At 39.1% G+C, this 14,059-nt stretch overlaps 1 long non-coding RNA gene across 1 annotated transcript in view; it reads left to right on the top strand.

Annotated features, from left to right (window-relative positions):
• LOC123384478 overlaps positions 1 to 14,059 on the top strand; it is a 165,750-nt gene that overhangs the window by 88,650 nt on the left and 63,041 nt on the right. Inside the window, exon 2 of the long non-coding RNA XR_006595609.1 lies at positions 7,754 to 7,823. This is a non-coding gene — a long non-coding RNA (uncharacterized LOC123384478). The remainder of the gene's footprint in view (positions 1 to 7,753; positions 7,824 to 14,059) is intronic.

Raw genomic sequence — 14,059 nt, 5'->3', positions numbered from 1 at the left:
GAAATATATTTTTAAGAACTACTATAGCAAATATGCACACTTAGCAAAGTTGCAGGATACAACATCAATAAACAAAAAATCAATTGTATGAAATATTAGCAACAAACAATCAGAAAATAAAATTAAGAAAACAGTTCCATTCACATAGCATCAAAACACTGAAGAAGAAACTTAGCAAAGCAAGCATAAATGGACATAAGAGAAATTTTTGGATTAATGGAAATGTTTTAAAGCATGTTGTACAACTATATAAATTTACTAAAAAATCACCAAAGTGTGCTTTCACAATGATAAATTTTATGGTATGTTAATTATACCTCAATAACAATGATTAAAATACATATAGATGGGAAAAACAGAATTATCTTTCTATTCTCACAGGTAATAGAAATATATTCATTTTCTCATAGGAAAGAATATTATAAAATTTTCACATGATGAGGCAAAGATTGTGCAGCAAAAATATGGGGGAAACGTTTAAAGATTTATTAGTCAATTAATAAAGAAATTATTTTATATTTTCTAAACTTTTAGTGTTTTTCAGCATTAAAAATGTTTTCTTTCAAAATAAATGTTTGCCTTATTTTTAAATTTTATTTTAGAGAGAGATCATAAGTTGGGGAGAGGGACAGAAGAGAAGGGACAGAATCTTAAGCAGACTCCATACTCAGCACAGAGCCCAACACAGGGCTCAATCCCATGACCCTGGGATCATGACCTGAGCTGAAATCAAGAGTTGGACTCTCAACCAACTGAGTCACTCAGACAGCCCTGCCTTACTTACCTATTGCTCTTCTTTTTTAAAAATGCATTTATATTTTATTATTTATGTTTGTCAGATTTTGAAAAATCAGTTCTTTTAAATTATACAGCTTTTATTCAAACAATGAATATCTATTGCTTTTCTTAAAGGGACCCTTAAGTTTGAGTCTTACAAAATCCACTTCTGCTCCTATTCCTGTTCCCTAGTCCCCTTCTCTGTAGGGAACCATTTTTATTGGTTTATTATATAGTCTTCCAAATACAATCTAATTAGATAATATAACCTAGATTAAAAATAATAACACAATAGATAATCTAGCACTAGTAAGGGCCGGGCTGTGCTCTAAGGACTTTCCATTTGTTAAATCACTCAATCCTTACAACAATTCTGTGAGATAGACCATATTTTTACCCCATTTTACAGGTGAGGATGCTGAGGCACCAAAAAGTATGGTAATTTTCCTATGGTATGTTTTAAACCCAAGCAATCTAGCTACAGAGTCTTTACCCTTAACTATTCTCAAAATTGTCTCTCAACACGTACATAAATGAGGGTGGGATCAGGGAGTGGGGGCTGGAAGTGGTTTAAAGTACACATAGAGCTAATTTTTTACCCATGATTTACCCCCTGCTTTTTTATGTCTCAACAATACGTGTTGAAGAAAGAACTGGCTACATAATTTTGTGGGCTTAGCCCAAAATGAAAATACGAGGTCCCTTCTTTGGAAATTATTAAGAATTTCAAGAAAGCAACAGCAGAGTATTAGACCAAGCATAGGGTTCTTTTAAGTGGCTGTAAAGTCACATGCCTGTAAAGTCAGCCCTGCATAGAGATCATAGAACACAGTACTTTCACGTCTGTGTCCCAATCATAGCTGCTTCCCACTGACTGGTCATTAGTTGATCATAGAGCTGTGTGCCACCTCGGTGCTGCAATCTAGGGACATGCCAACTTTTCTGTTACAGCTGTCAACTTATTGAGGGAGAGGAAACAAGCATGCCCACACGACCCCTGCTATTGACTAAGAGAGAAAAGGAGAGTCTGGCTGCATAAATATACAGGTAGAGATCTGCAGGTTAGAAATCTGTAGTCGGGGGACACCTGGGTGGCTCAGTTGGTTAAGCATTCGACTTTGGCTCAGGTCATGATCTCATGGTTTGTGAGTTGGCATTCCGAGTCAGACTCTATGCTGACAGCTCAGAACCATAAGCCTACTTCAGATTCTGCGTCGCCTTCTCTCTCTGCCCCTCCCCCACTAGTACTCTCTCAAAAATAAAACATTAAAAAAAAAAAGAAATCTGTAGTCTGTAACTCCCTTGCCTCTTATCTTTTGCTTTATTTTTAACAAACGTAAGTTAGGTCACTAATATTGACAAGATCACCAAAACTGTCACTGAGCTCTTCCCTTCTGCCTGTCCCTCCCCAAAACGAAACCAAAATTATCCCCAACCTGCACTTTCAGGTAACGCTTATCAAGCTGCTTTATTCAAACGACCCTGAAGAATTGGATTGCTACTAGACCCTTTGTGGCATTTCATATCATTTGGCTATTTCCTTTCCTTTAGGGGAAAGAAAGCAGGAACCACCTGGAGAGCTTCAGCTCAGCTGACTGCCACTGATAAGTCAGGAAAGAACCTCTGAGTGAAGACCCTCCAGGCACTTTTCTGACCTGATGGTATAAGATTTGCTTTGTTCTCATCTCTCCTGCACTTCCCAGCTGAAAACCTGTAGTGATGCAGGGAATTAATTTGACACTGTATTATAAGTTGATTGACAAATAGCTAACAACAGGGTTAATTCTGTAACTAGAAGGATTATAGAGCAAGAGGCACTGGCCAGGCTAGGAACATCCAATTCAAAGTCATCCAAAAAGGTACAGGCAAGAAAAAAAGAACCGAGAGGAAAATGTCCACATTTCCATTGACAAGCACGATGAAACTTGTTGACTAAGGTATCCACGTTATCTAGGGCATGCATTTGACAATCTGGCACAGGTGACGAAACTGACAAACACACCAGAAACTAGCACAACATTATCTGTAAATTGGTTGTGATTGAATACTTCATGTCATCAAGGGAATAGAGGCAATGAAAGAAAAGCCTTATTTCTCTGCGAAGAAAAGAATTTCTGTCAGAAAGAAACTAGGAAATAAAAGACAAAAATGTCTTAAGAGATCACTATGCATTCTGTAAAGTACATATTGTAAAAGGAAAAGGGAAAAGCAGCTTGATTCTGAAACTCTATTCAGTGTAATTTTGTGTAAGCTGTTCTCTAAGGAGAGAGACTGAACCCTAATCAGCCAGCATCTTCTTCCAGATGGCTCTAAGTGTGCTTTAATCTGTTTTTAAGAGAAGATGGATCCCTTACTATGAGGAAAGGGGCATATTGAGACTTGATCAAAGGATTTTGCCAATACATATGTATAACTTACAGAGCACTCTCAGAATGGTTTGTAAGGGTTTTCCCTTTACCCATTCTCTGCCTGGCATTTGCTAGTTCACGATTGCTGAGATGATGGCATACTTTGGTGGAATTTTGGTTCTTGAGTAGCTCCCAAGTCATGGCTTTTTTTTTTTTTTTTGTAAGAGACCCTCAAGCAATACTTGATGAATGAATAAAAATAAAGAGAGCACATCCCCATATCAAGGGGCCTGCAAGTTGACAAAGTAGGAATGGAAGAGAAAGACTAGGTGGACATCCTTCAGCTGAAGGCAAGGACCCCAAGCTCCATCCTTGTCTACACAGAAGAATGATGTGAACATGACTTCCAGATTTGATCTTATGGCACTGCCAGCTTCATGAACAATTTCAGCAGGATTTTTAGTAAATAGGATTTTTAGAAATTCAGCAGGATTCTTAGAAATTTACCTAAAACAATGCCACTGTGCCAACACTGAAGTCACAATTGTTGAAGAGATTCTGGGAGAAAGGACTCTTGAGAAAGTATTCCTGGTCATTGAACTTATTTGTTCATTTGTTCACTCATCCAATATTTATTAAGCACCTACTAAATCTCAGCCATAGTGCCAAGTTCCTGAGAATATGTAGGTAAACACAATAACAAACCCTGCCTGCTCTCCTCAAGTTTATAATCTAGTGGGGCTACTTCAATTACAATGGTTTGATCGGGCTATGATATCATAGCGTGGGAGCAAATTTTGGAGGCTACTTGATCAGACTTGGACAGTTATAAAGTATTCCCAGAGAAGAGGCAAAATAATAGACCTAAAAAGTGACTATGACCCACCCAGGGGAAAAGATGGGGAAGGATATTCCAGTCGAAGGAAATAGAATTTGCAGAAGGTCAAAGGCAAGAAAAGAATGGTAGGAATTAAAGGGAGTTTATGATAATGGCATGGAGGGAGGTGAAGAGATATGGTTGAGAATGAGAGATAGGAGGATAGGATTCGAAGGGTGGGGAGGACAAGGAGAAGGCAACTATCCTCCTATATGCTTGGTTAGGAATCTACATTTAATTGAATCAAATTCTGCAAACTCAGACTTTGTTAAATGCTGCCAGAAATACAGGCTCCATAGGAAACTGTCTCTGCTTTCAAGGAGCTTTCGTTGGTAGCAAATTCTCAGGGTCCAGGATCTATGTCAAATCACAGAGCAGATAAGTGATATGGGACATACGCCAATGATACTGAGTGCTGATTCGGAAGTGCTGCTTGGTGAATAATCTTGTTCTTCCATGAACAGATTTTAGCTGTGATTCGAGGATGTGTATGTGTATATGTTTAAAGCACACCAAGAGAGATTCTCAAATTCTCTGCATTATACAAATTAATAAATGAAGGTGCTCTAAAGAAATTAGAAATCAAAATAATCCTTTTGAATTCTAGCAATATTGAGAAGAGGGAAATTCTGTCACAGAATAAAATTACAGCATATGCCTTGTGACATAGTAGCAGCAGGTGGAACTTAAAAACTTAGAGAAAAATTTTACCTCAGGGTTCTCTTTCTTTTGGCGGAAGTTTGAAAATCTGAATTCCACCTGATTTTGTAAAGTATCATTTTCTCCTTGAAGTCCATAAGTTTGACTAACATATCACCTGAGGGGTTTTCTGGGACCTTAGGACTGTCTCAGAAGACACTGTAATTTTGAATGTGTAAAAATAAAGGCAGTGCCTATTTGAAAGCCATGGATATTTGAACGAATGCACTGAAGCCAGCGTTAAATGCCAAGCTACTCATCACCGTGCAAGAAAGTTGGTAATATTTAATAATATTTTCTCTTTAGTTTAGTTCCAGTGGGATGATAACAGGCTTTTTGATAAATTCCTTTCTGGACCCCAATCAGGTAGACCAATTCCAGCCTTAAAACCAGAGCTGTGATTTGTTGATCTTCAGAGTAGGAGTTCTTTGACCAAATAGCTATAGTGCCAATTAGAACTAAACAATTATATTAATGATTAGAAAACCATTACCCTAGATAATGGTTCCCATTGTCTGATCACAAGACTTCTGGAATAATTGCAAAACCATTTAAAATCCATGTGTTCACTGAGCAATGTTTCTATACTGTACCCCTAATCTTAGGCAAATATCTGTACCGTCTCTTAAAATGCATTAAGATAGTATTGTGTTTTAATAAATAGAATAAAAACATTTAAGGGTTATAAATTTACAGAATTTTTTCATCATGTGTTCTCAAGCAACATATTCTGAAAGAATAGTTATGAGATAGCTTAAAATGTTTTTACCTTAAAAAAGAATCCTCTTCTGCAGGACAGAAGTCCTGTTTAGTTTTTTCTGCAAGTGAGACAGTTATTGTTTTTTTGGTTTTTTTTTTTTTTTTGGTCATTCTAATTCACAGACCACTAAAAGCACACTATACACAACACTGCAAATAAATGAAGGATCTAATTAAGCCTGGCAGGATTTTAGCTGGTCTGAGTAATGTACCTATATGCTGTCCTCCACCTACACAAAGTCCCACAAAAATCCGAGGGCTGCTCAAACAATGAGAATGTATCACCTTGTCTGCTAGGAAGTGCAAAACCATATCTTATTCTCAATTGCTGCAACTTTCCATGGTCTAACTTATCAGGTAATGTTATTACCTTTTTCCATTGCATGATGCTTTTGTGCTGTCTTTAAAGATGTAATTTTTCATATGACTCATTGCAAGCTATCTCAAATCCTTTTTGGAAGTAGGTGTGGCATGAATAACAACAAACTAAATTAAGTTCCAACGCCGTACGAGAAATAGATTTTGTTATCAAGAGTTCTTAAAAAATCATGGATATTTTTTATGAATAATGTGTCTCACTGGGCTGAAACCTTTGTCAGAATGAGGTACAGACTTTTCAATGCCAGGAAAATAAAATTAATTCAACACTCATTGACCATTTCATATGTACTGTTTGGTGCTAGGAAACAAAGATGCATTAGAATCACCTGTCACATTCCTCCTGCATATTAGCTCAGAAAATGGTAGGGGGAGTGGCTGGAGGTGTCCTCAGTGGCTGTGTTTACAATTTTTCTTCTCTTTTCTTTCTTCTTTCTTTTTCTTTTTTTCTTTTTGAAGTGCTATAGAAGCAGAGAAAAGAGAACAGCTTTTATGGCACTTGGGGAAATAGAGAGTGGATCAAAAAAATTTCCTTCATTGAAGAGACATTTGAGATATCTTGAAGGATTAGCTGTATTTTACCATGCAAAGAAAAGAGGGAGGTCACTCCAGGGAAAGGGATCAGTGGGAACAAAGGCACGGTCCCAATTTTCCTTTTACTTCTCTTGCTGTTTTATTAGCTCTTCCTTCTTGACCCATCCCTAAATAATTGGGGTTACTCAGGACTCTAGCCTGGGCCCACTTAGCATCTCATGCTACAAACATGCCTTAAGCAAACTCATCCACACCCATGGATGGCTTGATTCCCATCTTTATGTTGATGACAACTACATATGTATCTCCAGCCCAGATCTCCCTGTTTAACTCCAGAGGAATATAACTGAACCTTTCGCGACATCTCTTCTTTGGTATCTCACAGATACCTCAAACTCAACATGTTCAGAACTGAATTCATCTCTTTCTCATACTCTTCTTCCTGTAATTTTTCTATCTTCATTCCTGGCACTACACTCTCCCAGGTGCTTACACCAAAAGCCTGGGTGCCATCCATCACTCCTCCCTTTTTCTCACCCACAGCGCCCATCCAATAAATTGTCAAGTTCTGTCGAGAGAGTCTCTGAAGTAGTTCACGAATTTATCGACTCACTCTGTCCCTGTTGCTTCCACCTTACCCTTAGCCTAAATTATGTCCTTAGTCTCTGTATCTTAAATTACTGTGTAATAAGTAGCTAGCAGAAGGTGAGGAGGGGACAACTAAGAATGTGAGGCCCAGTGGAAATGGTACATGCTGGAAATGAGGCCCAGAGGCTAAAGAATGGCACTGGGTATGACTTGGTGTTTCTTGCCGGCAATTACAGCAAGTCTAGCTATCTGAAAGCTACAAGCTAAGAAAGCTCAGTACACAGTACTCCTCTGTGGTAAGGAAGTACCAGCAGTGATTCTGTCAAGTCCATTTGTCTTAAAGTGATGCTTTCTGTGGTTACAAGACCCACAATACTGATGGAGTCTCCTAATGTGTAGGAAGTGAGGTCCTTTCCTCCTCATTTGGAACACTTACTAGTTTCACTTAGGGACCCCATGACAAATATGTGTGGCTCCTATCTCAAGGACTCACACAAAATTGTATCAAACTAATGAAGGAACAAACAATATTTCCTCATTTGAGAACTGTTGATTGATAGACTTTGCCCATTTATCTTTGTGTATATGGAATAAATTTGGAAAAGCTCATCTTATATGAAATAAGTAACCTTACCTATATCACTTTTGCTGCAAAAAGATTTTTCCTAGTTTTGTGGGTGTGTGTGTGTGTGTGTGTGCGTGCGTGCATGCACGTGTGCGTGTGTGTGTGTGTGTGTGTGTGTATATTTGTGGTAGCAAATTTATCTATATGTTCTTTTTCTCTCACTTTCAGACACCGGACTCTTTCCTGCTTTGGCATATGCCCTGAGTGCTTGGAAATCCCTAAATGGACCAGAGCAAGGGTAAGCCAGCCCAGAAGGGCACTCTAAATCATGAGAAGACGTGTCTCAAAAGTAAATACTGTAATTCAGGCAGTGCTTTTCACATTAACATAAAACAATTCCACATTTTAAAGCATGTTTTTCAGATACGACAAGCACTCAGTTAACTGAACGTTTGGAGTAAGTTTTTAGTATAACTCATTTCATTTGAGTATATCTATTTTCAGAATGGCCATTGTGCCAAGGACAAGTTGATCAAGTGACTTCTCCTAAGTGTTTTGGCAATCCACCCTGCTGACACACTGCCAGTTATCAAAAGCACAATCAAGTTCAGTAGAACTGAAGCTTAAGCCCTTATGGCTGACACCACTGGACTTCCAACCAGTGTACTAAGTGAACATTGTTTGTATCCGTCTAGATTCTCTAACTCATTTAAAAGAGTTCTTTTTATTATGATGATTAAAGTTAATCATGATAAAGAATGTAAATGGGAAAAGGGGGGGGGGGAGGGGTGGCCAGGGTGGCTCAGTCAGTTAAGCATCCCACTCTTGATTTCAGCTCAGGTCATGATCTCATGGTCATGGGATAGAGTCCCAGGCTCCATGCTCAAGACTCGCTCTCTCTCTCTCTCTCTGTGTCTCTCTCTCTCTTTCTCTTCCTCCCTCCCTCCCTCTGCCCTTCTTCCCTACTCATGCACACTCTCTCTCTCAAAAAAAAAAAAAAAGAATGTAAATGGTACAGAAGGTGGGAATAAAAGTTAACTTCCTTCTTCAGTCCCCCAATACTCTGCAATACAATGTATATATTATTCTGTACCTTGTCTTTTCACTTAATAATTTATGCTTTATATATTTATGGTATAGAATACTGATGTGTATATGTAGCTAATTTTTATATTGATAAATACTACAACATATTTTTTTTTAATTTTTTTTTCAACGTTTATTTATTTTTGGGGCAGAGAGAGACAGAGCAGAAACGGGGGAGGGGCAGAGAGAGAGGGAGACACAGAATCGGAAACAGGCTCCAGGCTCTGAGCCGTCAGCCCAGAGCCTGATGCGGGGCTCGAACTCCCGGACCGCGAGATCGTGACCTGGCTGAAGTCGGACGCTTAACCGACTGCGCCACCCAGGCGCCCCAATACTACAACATATTGACAAGCCTCTAGGAAATATAAGAAGAGAATATAAAATCAAGGACATATATCAGTGAAGTAACTATAATTAGAAAATGTAAAGAATTTTAATTTTGTGGAGCCCAACTCCATAAAAACAAAGTCGAAATCAGAAATAAATAGATGATTTTCCAAGAAACTCATAAATGATTTATAGGGCTTCCCTGGGACCCTGGACGCAGAGATCATTTTAAATTCAGTGTACACTAAACCCAAGTAGTCCAGCTGATGTACTTAACAGAGTCACCACGCCTGCCTAACGAAATATCACACCTCCAGTAAACTCATTGTGCTGTGTCTAATAAGTGACTAGCACTCAATATATATTTATGGAATGAAGGAATCCACTGTGCACAGTGAACCAGTAATTAATGTGAGAGCTTGCTTTCTGAAATCCTCTCCTCTATGGGAATGTCACCCACGGCTCCTATGACAGTTGTCATCTGCAAGTTAGACGTTAGAATTTCCTCCTTTTCGTTAGCCCTTCTGTCATTAGGATTAGATACAGGTCCTGATTTAGTAGGAGCTTATTTTCACGACTACCCTTATGCTCTCCTGCCCAAATTGACTGAAGGTAATTAAATCCATCCTGGCTATATCAGAACTCCATGTTATAAATTTTCTCCCTGACAATTGATATTAATATCTTTTGGAGGTGAGGGTGGGTAGTATAAGGACAGTGAAGCCCTTTGATCTGGGATCAGGTAGTTAAATGAATCCACTCCTTGTGCAGATTCCTAAGTCAGAAATATTTATTTTTGCATTAAATTTTGGTTTTTATATAGTCCTTAAGGTGGCTCTGAATTATTTACCAATGGCGAGTAAATATTTTTTCTGTTCTCTTACGATGCTTAAGATTACTATTTACTCAGTTGGAGGCTTTGTTCATTGGGAAGGAGAGGCAGTATCTAGCCACCTAGGGGAGCCATGGTATCTAGCAAAAGGATACTCCGTTTATTTGGGGCTGGAAATAAACAAGAATGAAAGTAAAAATTGGATTATTGGATTTCATTGGGCGAGAAGGGTTTTCATCAGATGAGGCAGAAAAGAAATGTGGTCATTATGGCTGGTCAGAGATCTGTCAGTAAAAGGAAGAGAAAAGACATGTACATCTCACTATTTCAAGGAGAGGAATAGCCCTCTCTGAGTTTTATTATGTGGTTTAATTGACAGAGAGGACTGGAAATCAAGACATGTTGGTTCTGTTCCCATAATTTTAATGCTTTCATGTTGCTCTCTCTGACTTGATCAAAATATCCTCCGTGTGCAGAGGTTTAAAGAGAACAGCTCTGTAACCACCATTAGAGAACAAGCAATTCAAGCAAGTCATTACATTTTAAGTACTTCTTAATTCAGAAATAAAGGAACTAAATGTAGGCAGGAGATTTAAAAGTCCATAATGATATCAGCTTAAATGAGGCTTCTGGAGTTATGTTGTAAAAAATCTGCAGTGTTCTGTTATTCAACAGCTACTCAGAAAATCAGAACCCACAAGCAGACAAGAAAGGGCTGCTTATCATTGCCCAGGACTTATTCCAGGTGGAGCTCATTTTACCCCATTTCCTTCTCTCCTGCCCTTGCCTCAATGACAGAAGCACCTGAGAGAGGGAGGGCTCTCCAGCATCAGTTCATCAGACCCCTCCTGCTGCAACCTTGACCCCAGCATCTCCAGATCACTTCGATCTGCAATATCTGGAGGAATTCTCGGCTCTGGCTGCACACTAGGATCACTAGAGGCAGTTAAAAGAAATTACTGAGCCTCAGTGGCTCAGTCAATTAGGCAGCCGACTCTTGATTTCAGCTCAAGTCATGATCTCAAGGTTGTGGGATGGAGCCCTGTGTTGGGCTCTGCACTAAGCATTGAGCCTGCTTAAGATTCTCCCTCTCTCTCTCTCTCTCTGTCTCTCTCTCTCTCTCCCTCTAAAATAATAATAATTAAAAAACTACTGTTGCTCAGGCCCTAACCCAGACCATTTAAGTCAGGGTTATTAAAGCCTTGTTATTAGTGTTTTTTTAAGTTCCATATGAGTTTCTAATGTGCAGCAGGAACAGAGATTTGATCCTGACAAAAAAGATACAAGAGACAGCCCTAAGATTTGACCCCCAGCTTTGCTTCTGAGACAGCAGGGGTCCTGGAGGGTGGAAGTGGTCCTGCAAGGATTTCTGAATTCCTGGGGAAGCCTGGCTTCATGTTACAGATTTGGGGCCAGACTAAATGTGGAGATAACCCCGGCCTTCTCTTTTCCCTACCCCCCGCCCCTTCCCTGGGGTGGAGAGACAGAGTTAACCTCTGGACTCCCCTAAATCAAAATCCAAAATCATGTGGCAGGGTAGGAGCCTGAGAAATGTCTTAGAGAAACCACAGTTCAGGGCCATCTATTTAATTTCAGACCAGTTCTTAAAAATGGGATTCTATGTGCTCAGCAACTTTCACGTCTCATTTCCCTGGCACATCAACCTCTTTGAACTAGGGTTAATAGCCCATTTTATAGATGAGGAAACAGAGACAATTCAGAGAGCTTCAGTAATCAGCACAGAATCACCCTCCCGGGAAGTGGCCAAATTGGGATTTAAACCTAAGTCTTTCATGTACCAAACACCATTTTGTTTTTAGCTGTACAGCTACACTCAGCACACCATTATACCGCCATGCCGCCAGTGATCAACTGAGCAGCAGCCTTGAGCGGAGGCCAGCTGGTTTAACTCCCTATTATGGTCACTGTCTCCATTTTTGAGCATGTTGTTGAGCTTCCAGACATTTTGATGCCTTTAACCCAAAAGTAAGTCTCTCCAGACAATTTCATAAGGGCTAGAACAAAAGCACCGCTCACTCAATTCAGACTTCGGTTTTGAGAAGTCAAGCTACCTCTGCCCAATACACACTCTCTCAAATTGGTGACTCTTTTCTTCCCAAAGCTGGGAAGAAACACAGGGATTCCAAAAAGGAAGGAGAGGGAAGCTTTTAAGATTTTCTGGCACAGAAAAACTGTTTCCTTATAGTCTACTCCCTGAAAAATGAGATAAATAGGTAAAGAGAGTCCCAGAGAGCTTGTGAGGAAATTAAGAATGCCTGCCACTTCACTGTGTGTTCCAATAATTAAAGATTGATTTATGGTCACAAACTCCTTTAAATGGATGGAGTTAAACTTTATTCTCATCCTAACTTGAATTACTTTAATTATCAGAGAATGAACGTTTTAACTGGGGCCAATAAAAGGATGATTTCTGAATGGTGGCAGGCGTGGCTAAGATATGCAGCTGCACACAAAGTAGTTGGAGACAAAGCTGAAAAACAATCAGCTTTTCTTTTTTATATATTTTTTTTAAATAATAATGGGGTACATGGGTGACTCAGTCGGTTGGGTGTCCGATTTCAGCTCAAGTCATGATCTCCTGTTTCATGAGTTCCAGACCCGCATCAGGCTCTGCGCTGACAGCTCAGAGCCTGGAGCCTCCTTCAGATTCTGTGTCTCCCTCTCTCTCTCTGCCCCTCCCCTCCTCATGCTCTCTCTCTCTCTCTCTCTCTCTCTCAAAAATAAGTAAACATTAACAAATAATTTAATAATAATAATAATAAGCAAAAACGCATATATGAAATCACCAGATTCATGCTTCATACTCTGAGCAACTCTGATCATTATACAAGGGACTTTTAAAAGCTCATTGACAGTGTCTTTTTTTATTGATTTATTCGATACCTAGAGTATTGAATAGAATTGATCAAGATGGGAGAAAAGACCAATCTCTCCGGCTTTGCAAGGTGCTTACCCAGGGCTGCTTATGGTTTGGATTCCAACCAGTGCGCTGCGAGATAAGGAGGCTGGCAGTCCTTGCTCAGGGTCAGTCCTTGTGTAGGGTCAGAGGTGGTCCAAGTGCTTGAGTAAGTCACGTGTAGCACAGAGGCTCTTCAACTGTGTTCCAAACACTCTTAAGTTTGTAATACAAATATTTTAATTTCTATGAGGAGCATCCTGTGAAAAATGCCAGGATCCCTCCAGACAGGAAGCAGCAACTAATATAGAATCAAACATTTCTACTGTACATGACCCAACTTAGAGCTACAGTGTCTAGATTTGTTAGGGCAGCTTAAATCCCAGCTTCCCCTTCATTCAGCTCATGCTCCCTGCCCCAAAGTAGAGAACTCTTGCTGTTCTGTTCAACCAGACATTCCCCAACTGAGGTAATAGGCATGTATGTGGCTCCACCTTCCCCCCATACTTCTACAGGTGAGCAAGAAAGGACCACCTTATGAAACCCATGGGATTCGCATGTACAACACCACACGTATGGAGTATTCAATATTCATGGAATTTCTATATTTAATAGGTGAATAACAACTAAATTCGAATGTATCTCCTACTTAAGATTTGATCCAAGAGAAAGTCTGAGTTTATTAAAAAGAGAATGTGGCATAGGAAAAATATTTTTATCATAAATCAAACATATACACAGACACATTTATTTGGCAGTAAGAATATATATATATATATATATATATATATATATATACATTTACCAATTATATGTACATTTGGCAATTAAGTACAGATATTTGAGATTTTCCAACTGGCTCTTTGGAAAAATAAAATGCCTTAGAACGTTCACCCTATTACATACCCTGGCAAATAAACATAAAGGCAACTAGTTAAGAATGGTCATGAGGGCCTACACCGAGTAGAAAGCTCGGTATTCTAGGATTACAATGATAATTCTACTTTTACAAGATTGAACCATACGGCATTGTTAGCCCTAAGTGCCTTTCCCTTGGAGGTTATATAAAAGAATGACAGTATATTGAATGACCTTTAATTATTCAGTTTCCTTCTAAGGATACTGATCTGTATTCTAGATCCAAGTGTGGGTCAGAAACTAAGTGAGAGAAAACTCAGAGAGAATAGTAGCAGAGAAACAAATAAATTAGAAAACACAAGGCCCTGATCTGTTTCCTTCAGACAATTCCTTTCATTCTTTAGGGCATATTTATATTCATCTTCCCTCTCTCCCTTTTTGAAATAAGTCTAATAACACCAACTGTGAAGGGCAAATTTGAATTTTAAATTGCGAAGGACTCTGAATGCTGCAG

Source organism: Felis catus, chromosome A1 (genome assembly GCF_018350175.1).
Source record: "Felis catus isolate Fca126 chromosome A1, F.catus_Fca126_mat1.0, whole genome shotgun sequence".
Classification (NCBI taxonomy): domain Eukaryota; kingdom Metazoa; phylum Chordata; class Mammalia; order Carnivora; family Felidae; genus Felis; species Felis catus.
This window is presented reverse-complemented; position numbering and strand designations above follow the sequence as displayed.